Consider the following 14309-nt stretch of genomic DNA (forward strand, 5'->3'; position numbering starts at 1 on the left):
TGTTTTTACACTGCTGAGACTGGGTGGACAATACTCTACAAGCAAAGACCCTCTTTCTCCTGCTTTTAAAACCTGGACTGGAGCCAGCTCCAAGCAAGCCTCTAGCACGCCTTTCTTAACTCTTTGCTAGCCTCCCAACAGAATACCCAGAAAGGCCTATCTTACCCACACCAGAGGAAGAAAAAAGAGGAAGATGAGGAAAGGAAGGAAATTTGCTCTTTGCAGTGTATGACCTTAATGCATATCAGAGCTGTTCTCCAGTAATTCTAGGGTGGGGTTAGAGGCATGGCAAAAAAAAGGGAAGGATCTGCTTGAGATAAATTGATGAGGTGGCAGAATTATAATCTTCCTTAAATATTTATATGCAGAATTTTTGTATCTAATGCTTTTTAGACACAAACTATTGCTAAGATATAGCAAAAATAGTAATTATCCACTCAATAAAAATGCGTATAGTGCCTGTCCTGTGCAAAGACCTGCACTATGTATGCACTAATGACAGACACAGGAATATTTACACTAGGAGTCTATCCTTTGGCAGCTTTGGGTTCCAAATGACATGACATCCCATACTAGGGAACGCCAGTGACATGACATTGATGACATGAACATCAGTCATGACAATTTGAGCTTCTGAACGATGAGCACTATAAGAAGAACATACAGCTGTACAACCCAGAAGTCAAAGAAATTGCTTTTTTCCTTAGGAGAAGTTATGCTGTGCCTTGCAAATGGAGATGATCTCCTGGCCTCCCAACGATAAGATAAGCTCTCAGCGATGCTTTTTTCTGGTTATAGGCACGTGTATCTGTTCTCCTTTAGGACTGACAGCAGGCCTTTCCAGAATGGCTTGACCAACAGCAGGGGCACAGCCTGTGGTTATGAATGGAATGATCTTAATTAGTAATTTATTTACAATAGTGAGTAGTTAGTACCTGCTTGTTCCATCTGTTCTAATATTTTAATAGTCACTCTTAGACATATGCAAAGAAATATATTCTGGGATTGATAATACATTATAATATATTTCAGATCATATATAAAACTCTCAAAAGCAGCATGAGCTAAATAATAAATAATAATAGTAATACCTATATTAATGCTTAAGTAACAATTCATAATTTACAAAGTTTGTGTGAATATATTAGCTCTTTACAGCAACTACATGAAGTAAATAAAATGATCTTCATTTTTATAGATGAAGAAATTGTGGTATCAAAAATTTCAGGGGTTTGTCTAAAGCAGAGTTTCTCAACCAAGGTGATTTTGCTCCCCAGGGAACATTTGACAATGTCTGGAGACCTTTTTCATGTTTTCAACTGAGGGTTTGGTAGTAGGGGGCTGCTACTTTCATTTGCTGGGTAAAGACCAGGGATGCTGCTAAACGTCTTACAATGCACAGGACAGCCTTTCACATCAAAGAATTATTCAACCCAAAATGTCAATAGCACTAAGGTTAAGAAAACCTAATCTAGGATCACAGAGTTGGTAAGATCTGAATCCAGCTTTATTATTCTTAATTCAATCTTTTTTCTATTATCTTCAAGGTAAAAAGTTTTCCTCTTGAAGCGAATGGGGAAGCATAGTCTATTACAGTTTATATTATGTTCATTTTTGCTTTTCTTATTCCTGAGCTCCTGGGAAATGGTGGGAAAGTATACCTTTAGTAGATCAGGAAATGTTGCTGTGTTGTAAAATTGTTCCCAGTGACAACAGAAAAGCTTTCAAACATAATTCTCGCCCCTCCTCACCCCCAGCCTACCTTTCCAACTTCATTGAATTCTGTACTTGCAATTACAGTTTTTTGGACTGCATCGGGTGATAAAATTCCACTGTATTTTCTCAGTTCTAACACTGAGATGGATAAAATCTAGAACCATGCTGGAGAGATGGGTGGCAGGAATAAATGATTGATTAACACGTGTGCGAGTTCTCAATTAGCAATGGTAATGGCCCGTGGATGTAATGTGAATTTGCCAAAGCCAATGATAACCCAAAAGGCATTTTTATTGAGATTTGGAATATACAACATTTTTTTAAAGGGGAGTCATCTATCTATTAATTAATTTCGAGGTAAGCTACTATAGCAGTTATTTTTAATTCCCTAAATACGCATCACTGTGAGGCAAGAATGTGCTAGTCAGCAGGGGTTGCCAACAAAGATTAAAAACTGGAACAGTAAAAAAAAAGCTAAAAAAGCTGTGGTATAGGCATAGCATAGCTGGGGGCCATAGAGTTAAAACCGTGCATCCCAGAGCCGGACCAGCCTAGGTTTCCATCCTGCTCTGCAAACCTACTAACTGTATGATCATGAGCAAGTTACTTAACTTCTCTGTATCTCAGTTTACTCAACTATCAAATGTGAGTGTATATAGTACCTACCGCAGAGGGTATTCCCGAAATCGAAAGTATTTTACAATGTGCCTGGCACATAATCTGTCTGATAGTGCTATATATTTTTTTATATTATGCAGGTATTAACACAGATCAGGTGAACCTATGTATGGTGATGTGAAAACATGACATGAAATATTAAGTGAAAATAGGAAAAGTAAAGAAATTCAGAGAGCAATAATTATAGCACCAGCCCATTTATATTTTAAACCCCTCGATGACTAGATATGTGAGTTACAGGTTGTGTGGTGAAGAGGAACTTGAACTTTTTATTTCAATCAGAGAAGTTTATGACCCACTTCTTGATTTGGGTGAATACAGAAGGCTACTCTGAAGCTTTTTTTTTTTTTTTGCTTTTCTCAGTATTAGAAAGTAAGACCAGCAGGCCTATTTGACCCTAGGGGAAGGGCATAGAAGAATTTTTTAAGTTCCATCAAAGGTTACCTCTCCCAAGAGCCCAAGAGCACAGCTGGTCACTTGGGAAGAGTTAAGCAAATTGAATGGGGTTCAGTGAGCCCCCTTGGGAGGATGGGATCTTACTGGCTTCTTCCTTTCTCAAAGTAACATGGTTAGAATCTCTCTGTATGCTGTGTTAGCATGGTCATGTCTGAGGTCTCAGCTGGATTATACTCCAGTGGTCATGAAGAGAAATGTTTTCCAAGCAAAGAGGAGCCTGGCTGGATGGTAAAGTCTAGAGTGTGACCTAAGAGTACATAAGGATGGTTTTACTGGACCAAGCATAGCTGAGGTCAGAAGTCCATTAGAACCAGCATTTGTGGCCCAGAAGTCACACAGGTGAGCGTGAATAAAAGTGGATAATATTGGAGTCCAAATGTAGGGCAGAAATGTGGTCATTGCAGAGATCCTACCAGCAAAAACATCATTGTGGCTATAGATGACACCATCAGATTGCACAGGACCAGCTAACATAGTGACACTAGGGCAGTCGCAGAAGTCCCAACGGGAAAGAATTTGGCTTGTTAGTTCCCTCTCCTCTTGATTTTCAGAATCAAAATAGATCTCATGGACTGAGTAAATACCCAGAGTAAGAAGACAAGCTGGAAAAGTGGTACATACTGGCTTTATCAAAATAGATGTAGATGTAGACATAGATATGAATGTAGGTTAGGTATAGGTACATTAATCAGAGAGACGAATAGATAGTTGGATAGATAGATAAATGGATGAATAGATAGACAGACAGACTGACAGACAAAGATATTTTGACGCTGAGAAATGATTTGGCCTTACCATGCATTCGAAGTTCTAGCAGTTGCAGAATAAATACAACTATTTCATATTGGTTGCAAAATCTGGACCTGTGTGTGTATGTGTGTGTGAGTGTAGATTGTGTGTGCAGGTTGTGTGTGCCTGCACACATACAACTCAAGGTATGGTTTCAAGACTAACAAAATCAGCATCATTTATCACCTGGCTGCTTGAATAATCATGCGTCCATCCATTGGCATGCTGGTAAATGTTTAACACCTAGCTTTCTGGGAGGTGGAGGTGAGCCACTTTGTTGAAGCCACAAATTATTCCATGCAAAGGGAATATGAGTAGTATACTGCAATTTACAAGTAGAATCTATAGGTTTCAAGGCAGAAAGACAAAGAATTCAAACAATACACATGGAGAGAAAACAACCACAGAAGCAGCTAAAATAAGGAAGAAATGAGAATGGAATTTACCAGTAGTGCAATTCTCTGCTACTGGCAATCCAAAAAAGTTTCTCAAAAGTTTCCTGTGAGTTAGCTAAGAAATAAGTACAAAAATTAATCTTTACCAAATTCTAAGAGTAGAACTACACAACCTTCATGTAACTTGTAAATGGCTAAAACAGCATACGATAAAATTTGTCATTAACTGAAAATAGATTAAAGAATTCAATCAGTAATATTTAGATAGCCATAATATTCTGGGAAGAATCAAACTTGAGAGAAACAATGGCTATATTGTTTTGTTTATTGTGAACATATACGTGTGATAGTGTATTCAAGTTTAACGTTCTAAATTAGAAAGAAAACACATTATTTGTTTTTATTGTGGTAAAAAACACGTAACACATTTTTAAACATTTTTAGGTGTACAGTAGTGTTAGCAACATACACATTGTTGTGCAATAGATCTGTAGAACTTTTCATCTTGCAAAACTGAAACTATTCCCACTGAATGACTCTTTTCCACACCTTCCTCACCAGCTCCTAGCAAACACCATTCTACTTTCTGTTTCTATAAATCTGACTATTCTAGATACCTCATATGAGCGCAATCATGCAATATTTGTCCTTTTGTGACTGGTTTATTTCACTTAACATAATGTACCATGGCTCACTCACATTGTAGCATATGACAGGATTTCTTTCTTTATGGCCGAATAATATTCTTTTATATATATATATATATGCAAAAATTTATTGAGCTGTAAATTTTTACTGTATGTATGCTATACTGTAATTTTTTTAAGTTTTTGTTTTAAGCAAATGAGTTAGTTCAGAGGAGTGAGTGGTGGAGAAGATCAAGAAGTCAGAGCAGACTTCACAACGAATGGTAAGAATTCAACTGTATTTGATGGAAAGGCAAGAATTGTTCAAGGGAACACATGAGGGAGGTCAGTTCAAGCAAGAGAAAAGGCGAGAATAAATGTGTAGTGGCACAGATGTCCAGAAAGCTTGGTAAACCTTGTATTTGTCTCTCCAACAGCTATCTTTCCTTTCCCCAAGTATATAAACCTTGTGGGTTGGGTAGGATTGGTTTCACCTCAGCTCCAGGAGTGAGCTTTAACAGATTTGAGCCTTAGCAACATAATTACTTAGTGATAAATGTAAACTGGTCATTGTGTGGTTTGGCTCAAAAGTGGGTGTCTTCCTAAGATGATACAGTTAGAGCTCAGCTGAGGCTTTAGTGTCAAGGCTTAAGGGGAACCAGCAACTGTCTCAGGCAAAGCTCATAGCTTCAGTGTAGAGTGGTAGCCATTTTGGAGGTCATGAGGTAGTTAGCCTGACACATAAAGTTGGGCTGAATTGAGAGAAATGTGGATGAATGAAGCTGAAGACCTAATCGATGGCTCTAGACTCTTTAGATTTTTGAGACCTTTATTGCTTAAGCCAGTTCAAATGAATTTTTACTATTGCTTTGTAACCCAATTAACTTTTCTCATAATTATACACGTCTCTTGAATGAGTCTGGTTTCCACGGCCATAACCACAGCCCTCCTTCACACTCTCATAATCACTGGCTAAGAGAAGTGCAAGAGCTTTTAACTGGCTTCTGCCTTTGGTTTCTTCTTACCTTCATTATCCTCTGCATTGCTTCCTTAATGATCTTCTTAGGCATATCTGATCACTGCTGCTGTGTGCATATCACTGCTAATAGTTTCATGTAGTGGGACTAAAGGCAAATGGGTCCACATTTGCCAACTGGGGTTTAACACTAGTCCTTCAGCTCCACTCATGAACTCTGAGATCCTGACTAGTCTTCCAGCCTTTGCTGGGGTTAGTGCTTTGGCCCAGAATGTCCTTCACTCTCTATCTGCTCATGGGAATACCACGTCTCTTTCCAGATCCAACTCTAGCCTCATCTCTTCTAAGAAGCCTTAGATTTCTCCAGCTAATATATACTTATTTCGCTATAATATAGTGGCACGATTTGACCTCTTGATAGCTCTCCAGTTAGTCTTTCCAACATTGTATGATTTGTATATGTCTGACCTACCCATTAGTGTATGAATACTGGTAGCTCGAGGGCCCTGTTTTTTTTTCATCTCGAATTCCTCATCATAACTTGCATACTGCTTTTCATAGACAAACCGTTCAATAAAACTATGCTGTATGGTTAATTGACTAGAGATGACATTTCTTTTAGGGAAGGAGATGGTCTTAAAGTTGGAGAGGTAGGTGGGGGCCTGGATGAGGGAACTAACAGCTTTTGAAGGATTTTAAAAATCAAGTTAAGTATATTAAGTTCAATCAGTTTTATTTCACTTTCGAATACATGAATGGTTCTCCTGCTGTTTTCCAAAATTCCTACTGTCCTTTCTACATTGTATATTTTAAACCATTTATCTTTCTATCTGTCTCCTTTTCTATGGTGGGAGGTGGCTGTTGGTTTTGAAATAATATGAATTTTGACAAGAGAAGAAATAGAATGGAGTGATTAACTTTCTTTTCACTTCTCCACTATGATCTCAGAATATGCTTCATGAATACCCTTGCTAGCAAAGCAGTGAGGCCCGTCTACTAAAGCAGTGACTAAATATTTTTGATGTAATCGTACATATGTACTATATTGTTTACATACACCTGAAATAGGCTTTTGTAAAACAATACTTACTCTCAATTCATGCCATGCATGTTGATATTTTCTGTTATTCTATTTCACTTCAAACAAAAAGTTGATCACAGTCTAGTAAGTCTATTCCATGACCATATAAAGTTGAGACCTTCAGTTTGAAAGATGTGACACTAAAGAGTATATATCATAATTTCTAGGTTACAATCATTGGATAAGCATTGCGCCAAGTTCTTTTGATAATATGGTTGTATTTAATCTGTCATCATAATTCTATGACAGATTATTATACCCATTTTATGGATGAGGAAACTGATGCTCGGGGTAAAGCCAATTGCCCAAGATCTCTTAGCTGCTACATGGTGGAGCTGAGACTTAAACACAGGTAGACCATGCTGCTTCTTATAGCTTAGTGACATGTGCCATGGCTTTAGGTCACAGACAGCTGTGGAAAAGATCTGCATATGTTGAACTTTTAACCTTGCATCACACACGGGGAGGAGGAGACCACCTGGGAACAGACCAAGAGCTCTATACACAACGTCTTCGTTTCTTCTCTGGAACTCTATTCCTGCCTTATTCTCCCAACTTATAAGCCCCTCAGAAATAACAAAACCCCTAAAATACAACACTCGAACTATAACAGAGAAAACAATTTCATGATTAGGAGGAAATGTCCTAGAAGGCTGGCACTAAACCTTTTGAGTCTTCTTTAAATGAACAGAACTCCATGGACACTAAGAATGAATTTTATTTTTTTTACATTTCCTTTTCAACAAACCCCCAAAATATCTAAAAGTAGGTAAAATCAAAATTCTGCTCTGTTACACGCTAGGTCCAATAGGAAGGTTTGTTATTTTAAACACCAATCTGTCATCGTATAACTTTATTTCCAAAGTTGCTTGATTTTCTGGGTCATTCTTGAAGGAATAATTTAGTTCCATAAACAGTCCCTTATGTGCCAAGCAGTGTGCCAAGTCATTAGGGTACAAAGACCTGCTCCTTGCCTTTGTAAAGGGAACATATACTAAAACAAGGAACACAATACACCAATGGCATGACAGTGTGATCCATGCATAAATAGTTACATAAGGTGCAGAGAAAAGACAGTGGATTGCATAATAATTCTGGGAATGCAGAATTTTGTCTTTAGTTTTAGAGGTTTGGGGGGTTTGGGGAAAGGAGAGAGAAAAAATAAAACTGACAATCTTTCAATTTTAGTGTCCACAGTTTTGTTAATTAAATGAGACTTACAAGATTTACTGCCAGCCTTCTAGAATGTTTCCTTCTAATCATGAAACTCTTTCCTCTGTTATAGTTTGTGTTGTATTTTAAGGGTTTTGTCATTTTTGAGGGGCTTATAAGTTGGAAGAATAAAGCAGGAAGAGAGTTCCAGAGAAGAAACGAAGACGTTGTGTATAGAGAGCTCTTGGTCTGTTCCCAGGTGGTCTCCTCCTCCCCGTGTGTGATGCAAGGTTAAAAGTTCAACATATGCAGATCTTTTCCACAGCTGTCTGTGACCTAAAGCCATGGCACATGTCACTAAGCTGTAAGAAGCAGCATGATCTACCTGTGTTTAAGTCTCAGCTCCACCATGTAGTAGATGTTTGTTGTACCCCAACCCACAATTTCCTCAACCATAAAATTATGTAATAGTGAAGCAATACAATGACTTTTATTACAGCTGTGAAATAAGCAGTCCCCACAGTTTGGTAAATTAAGACAATTATCTTTGTTCTATTTTTAGGATTTAGGATTCAGGTGATAAGGAGCCAATAGCTTGTTGCAAATCAAACTGAATATTCACCAGCACTATTTACCAACAATGAATCCAAGCTAAAATGGAACCTTAAGAGAAACTGATCTATAAAAGCCGTACTCTTCAGTGTGAAGTGTGTATCTTGAGGATAAAGACAAGTTCTTTATTTATTTAACAAATGGTCTAGAAAATCTGATAAGTGCCAGGCACTGCATTAGGTGTAAGTACAGAGAGTGAAAAAGATTCATGTAGTCCCTGTATTATGAAGTCTACCCTCTGATGGGGAAGACAGATAATATAGAGGAAACCCATTAACAAAAAGGTCCTAATTGGAAAACGTGCCACTAAGGACATAAAGCTGATGATGAGGCAAAGAATAATAAGTGGGTGCTTATTTTAGACGGAATGATTAGGAAGGTCTCTGGGAGGAGGTAGTATTTAAGCTGAGACCAGAAGGATAACCAGGAGCCAGCTGTGTGAATAGCCAGAGAAAGGATCATGGGACCAGCCAATGCAAAGGACCTGGTGTATGTGGGACTCTGAATGTTGAAGCTCTGGACTTCTTTCACACACACTGACTGGATTCCTCCCATTCTGACCTTTCAGCTGATTTTCTGGCTCAGTGCTGCAGTATATGTGAGACTTCAGTTTGAGGTCCTAGATGTTTGTGCCTTTTGATATATCAACCTGAAAACATGCTACGTTTCTCTTCCAAACATCTTCCAAAGCTGTATCTTCTTCACTGTGACTTCACCATTCAATCAAGACTGTCCTTGACATTTATATCATTCTGGTTTTTTGCCTACATTTTTGCCTCAGGTTTTGGGAGAATAGCTGCCTATACGAGGTAGACACTTAAAAATTATTTGCTGAATTTTTGGATGAGTTTTATTAGATCATCAAAGATCTGATTTTTTGGTTTGTGGTTTTGTCTGCTTATTTATTTAACATGGTCAGGATTACGGGCAAGCAAACTGGATGAAATTTGTAGAAGAATAGTGTGGCATTACTGGACTAGCACTCAGTTACTGAAGAGATACTTCTGGCTCTGTAACTCATTGGTGATGTGACTTTGGACATGACATTCCATGTGAGCCTTGACATCTTCAACAAAAATGAAGTTTCATCCAAGCACCCTTCAATGTCTGTGACTCATTGAGTTTCAATATTTGCCACTCCTTCCACACTCCTATAAAAGAAATGTTATCTTTAGGCATCAACTCAGTTTATACAATAATGATACCTTACATTTGATAGGACTTTGTCATTTTTCACAGCCTTTTCATGTCCACTATCTCATTCGATTTTAACCAGCCATGTAAAGTACTGAAGACGTGTTAATTATTTTACATCTCACAAAATGTGAAATTTGCTCAAGGTCATAATACAGCAGAAAAGGGTATGACACTTGTATATACTGTCCTGACTATATATGTGGCACAATTTTCTAATAAAACACTTCAGTTTTAGGATCACAAAAGTACTCAGGTTAACTCAGTTAGGGAAGGGGAGCACTGCAGGAATCAGCTCTTATGGACAGGAGGCAAGGTGGTCCTCATAATAATTGAAAAAGTATCTCTAGGCATTTCTTCCTAGTACTAAATTGTCTACTTTTCTGGGAACTTCCAAAACCTTTCTGTTTTACCTAAAGAGCAATGTCCTCTGCTTATTCATGGTTCTTGTTTCCCCATAACCATGGCTCTCACATGGCCTGACTTCCTGGCACCAGCTCTGGCTGGCTCTCATCAACATGTCTAATCCATCATTCACCATAGACTACCGTCAATCTCTTTCACTTTTAGTTGGTGTGGTCCAGTCAGCTGGGATTGGAGGGGCTGGGGCAGGAAGGACTCATGTGACACCCACATCAAGTTCTACCTCTAAATCAGCATTTATGGTCAGATTCCCAGGGAAGGGAGTCTATAGATGGAGCAGGCACTCCAAAACATATCTCCTATATTTTCCTTTTTATCTAAGTTTCACAGCATTCTACTGAGTCTTCTTTTGTCAGGTACCTCCAATATTCATAAGTATACCTATTCTTCTGATAGTTCAGGGAAAAAAAAATCAAACAAACTAAATTTACTCTTTAATTTAAAATGAGAAGGGTATTTGTACGGTTTTCTGACTGTAGGCTGCAATTAAAAAAAAAAAAAATGCACTAGCCATCAATTGTGTGCATGTAGGTCAGAGACCCAATCCAATCATTGACTTTTTGACAATTTTAAAACCTAGAAACTAGAAGGAGCCTTATGAGATTATCTAATCTAGCCTCTGCATTTTACAGTAAAAGACAGTGACATCAAGCCTTAGGTCACAGAGCTGATTAGAGGTAGAGTCAATGGAGTATTTCTCCTAAACAAAAATCTGTGATCTTTCTATTATGTCATCTCCATAGAGCCTGTAGAGGCTTATTCTGAGAATCAGAGATAATGCTTGTGATAATGTAGCATAAAACAATGTCTAAATGTTAAATATTATTTTAAGATGAGAACATGGAATGAAGATAGAAGACAGGAATCAAATTATAAATGCCCTAATTCTTATTCTCTAAAAACTTACATATAAACAAAAGATCTTAAAAATTGATCTAAACTCTTATCTATTAATGACACAAAACTGAATCAGAAAATGGAGATTAGGATGTTCTCAGTGCTGGATAATATAGGAATGTAATTGAATGTTGACTGATCATAGAAGGCCTAACTTCAAAGGTGGGCTCTATCACTTAATAAAGTTGTTTAATTAGTCAAGTTAAACTGCCCTGGTCAAGCTGCTCAACTTTAAACAAAAGATCGCTACCACCAATCTAATGGCAACAGGAGTCCCCAGTCTTGGGTACTGAAAGATGAGAAACTTTTTTCAAATGAGCAGCTTGCAAAACAGGGAAACACTGTCTCTAAAAGAAACCCAAAGTGTATTCCAAGGATACAAAGGGGAGGCCATTTTTTATAGAGAAAGTTGGACCTGCCCTGGTCTCTGATTGGCCTATTTTTATGTAAATGATGAATCCAAATTTGCATAGTCTGATTGGCCCAAATAGCACTATCTTGATTGGTCAGAATAGCACATTCTAATCTGTCATTATGGAGCTGGTATGATTGGTCAGGAAGGATGCAAATGAAGATATAACTATGGGGTTCTGATTGGATGGGACAGGTCTCAGCCCATTGGTCAAAACATAGTGCCAGGAACTCCTTTATAAGGGCGGATTCAGACGGAAGGGGCACAGTTGTAGGAGGCTGGCAGCATAGTCTATGGCTTTCCCTGAAGTTCAGAGTGCTTGAGAGGCTTGTCTGCAACAGCTGTTACACTCTGGTTATGATTTGGGGCCCAATTAACCAGAAGGAGTCCTTCTTGGCAGGTATATTCGTTTGCAAGGTCTACGATAGCTTGCTTCTGGCTTTCTATATGTAAGATATAGTAGTAACATATACTCCAGAGATTCACTTTTTGGATTCAAGCAGCCAATATTTGTGAAATTATCAGAACAGTGTCTGGTGCATTGTAAACCCATGTATAAATGTTATCTGTCATTATTATTACTCACTTCTGTCTGGTAGGAGGACTAGAAAAATCTCCACTTAAAATCCTGTCGGCTAGATTAGAGCTATTAATTGGTTTAACGAGGAATTATAGGTGGAAAGATTTTAGTGGTGGCTCCACTTAAATCTTTATTTCTTTAATTCTTATGAAGTTCTTAAAAGTGGACATTGTTATTTGCATTAGCAAACTAGAGAAGGTAATTGCTTGGGCAGAACTAGGAGTTGATTCAGTACTGGTACATGCTACAAACTCGATTTGAGTCTACGAAGCAACAAATGGAAGTCTTTTCCAAGTGGAGACTTTCCAGAGCCGCAAAGTTCTCTTTTCCAGGGGTCTAGAAAAAGATAGTGTGTGGGTAGTGGACAAGGAGGAGAGGACCTACATCCCTCTTCAAGCTCAGGAGCTACAACTTGGCTCAGGGGACTTCTTCCACGCTGCCCAAACCTCGCTTAGAGAAGGAGTTCCACACAGCGAGAGAACCCAGACTCAGGCTTTCCGTTAGTGAGGCCGGCGCGGCCTCTCCCGAGCCTCCCTCAGGATGAGCCACGGATCTGACTCCCTTATGGAAGTTTGTGGAATTTAATTCCTTAATTAATTTAGGAACTACAATTGTAGAACAGGGAAGGCCAAGGAACGGGAACAAAAAGAAGCGCGCAGGAACACGGTGTCGGCTAACGGCCCCAGCCTCGGGAGCCCTTGCAGATCGGTCCCACTCGCGACAGCCGCGGGAGCCCCGCCACCGCCGTAGGTCGCGGAGGAGGCGTGGCCCGCACGCGCCGCCATCTTGGGTGCCTCTCTAGGCGCTCTGTTTACCACTCGATGGTCGCCCGCTCCCGCCCCGCCCCTCCCTAGTCATTGTCTGGAGGAGCAGCGGCGGCCACAGCGCCTTCTCTTTATAAGCCCGCAGTGCCCGGATGTGAATGGATTACAATGTATCTTTCAGGGAAACCTATTATTATCAATGTGACTCCACGGGGGAGTCAATGGTGATGATGATGATGAGGAGGATGATGATGATGATGAGACACCTCTAAACTTGGAACAAGTTTAAGACTTTATAAGAGAAGAAAAAAAAAACCACCAACAAGATTTGTTTGAGGAGAAATTATAACTATCCTGTATTGATTTTTTTTTATAAACAATAAGAAAAAGTTGTTGATTTTTTTTAATGATTTCTTTTTTGGGGGAGGGAATTTTGTTGCAGTTTTGTGGTGGAAAATGCAAAAACCTGAGCCAGGTGCATAATCTTGTATTCTGTGGATATCCCTGGAGCAGAACTGAATACCAGTTAAAATACTTTTTTGGGGGATACACATGTGAGATACTAAGTACTTGCAGAAGATTTTTGTCTCTCTTTTTAAAGTCACTTTCCTTGGAATATTGTGAGCATATTTGTGGCCATTTAAGGTAACGTTACAATTTGCTGTCAGAGTAAACTGTTTGTAATTGAATTTAATTTTTAAAATGTCGATCCCAATGTTTTATTAAAACAAAAGAAACAACTATTAAATAATTGCCAATGGGAAAAAGTATGTGCATGCATTTTATGTATGTACTCGCACATGTAGCAATAACAGGGTGTGTAGAATGTGTATTTTAACACGTAAAAATCGCGTATGTTGCATATACTGGATAAAGCACGCTTGTTATGAAATAATAGACTTATGAAGCTTAATTTTTATTCTAAAAAGTGATATTAAAAAGTATGTTTTAAGAGCATGCAGGGCCTGTAATGGCAAATATTGAATTAAAAACTTATAGTGCTGGTGAACGGGGACTTAGCGTGTCTAGGAACTCAAGTGTGAAAACAAAACAACATCCACCCTCAAAAATTACCCCCTTTTCTTTGGGGGGGGGCGAAGTTTGCAGCTATACTATTCTGTGACTTTAAAGGGAGGGGAAAGAAAGTATGCAATTTAGGTTTCTCCCCCAACGCAAAACTACCGAAATGAAAATCTCCCCAGCAAAATGTGGCTTGGTTTATACATGGAAAAGAAAAATAGTGTTCCTCTTGGCAAAGTCTTTTTGCATCACGTGTATTTGCAGCCTAGTATTAACTCGCTTTGCCGTGTGTAGATGTGTGAGTGAGAGGGAACCAGAGTCAGAGAAAGAAAGAAGTGAGGGGATGTAAACTCGAATAAATTTCAAAGTGCCTCCGATGGTTGAAACGGGCAAAAACTGAACTGTTCAGGCTTCAGATTGTAACTGACGATCTGAGGGGAAATGAGGTGCTCGATGAATTTTCGTTTCTATTTTTTTGCGAGGCGGGGGAAGTGTTGAGGTTTCTATTTCGGGGGCGGGGGTCCATCCCAGCCAGCGC

General features: G+C 38.8%; 1 protein-coding gene across 2 annotated transcripts in view; it reads left to right on the forward strand.

Moving 5' to 3' along the window:
* Positions 1-12870: 12870 nt before the first annotated feature.
* Positions 12871-14309, forward strand: part of TCF4 (transcription factor 4) — a 338925-nt gene continuing 337486 nt past the window's right edge. The window contains exon 1 of one of the 2 annotated variants that reach the window (XM_039841005.1): positions 12871-13396. The gene's annotated coding sequence lies outside the window, so the exon portion shown is untranslated. The remainder of the gene's footprint in view (positions 13397-14309) is intronic. The other variant, XM_039841055.1, reaches the window with a different exon arrangement.

The sequence above is a fragment of the Pteropus medius genome, unplaced genomic scaffold (genome assembly GCF_902729225.1).
Source record: "Pteropus medius unplaced genomic scaffold, Ma_sr-lr_union100, whole genome shotgun sequence".
In the NCBI taxonomy this organism is placed as follows: Eukaryota; Metazoa; Chordata; class Mammalia; order Chiroptera; family Pteropodidae; genus Pteropus; species Pteropus medius.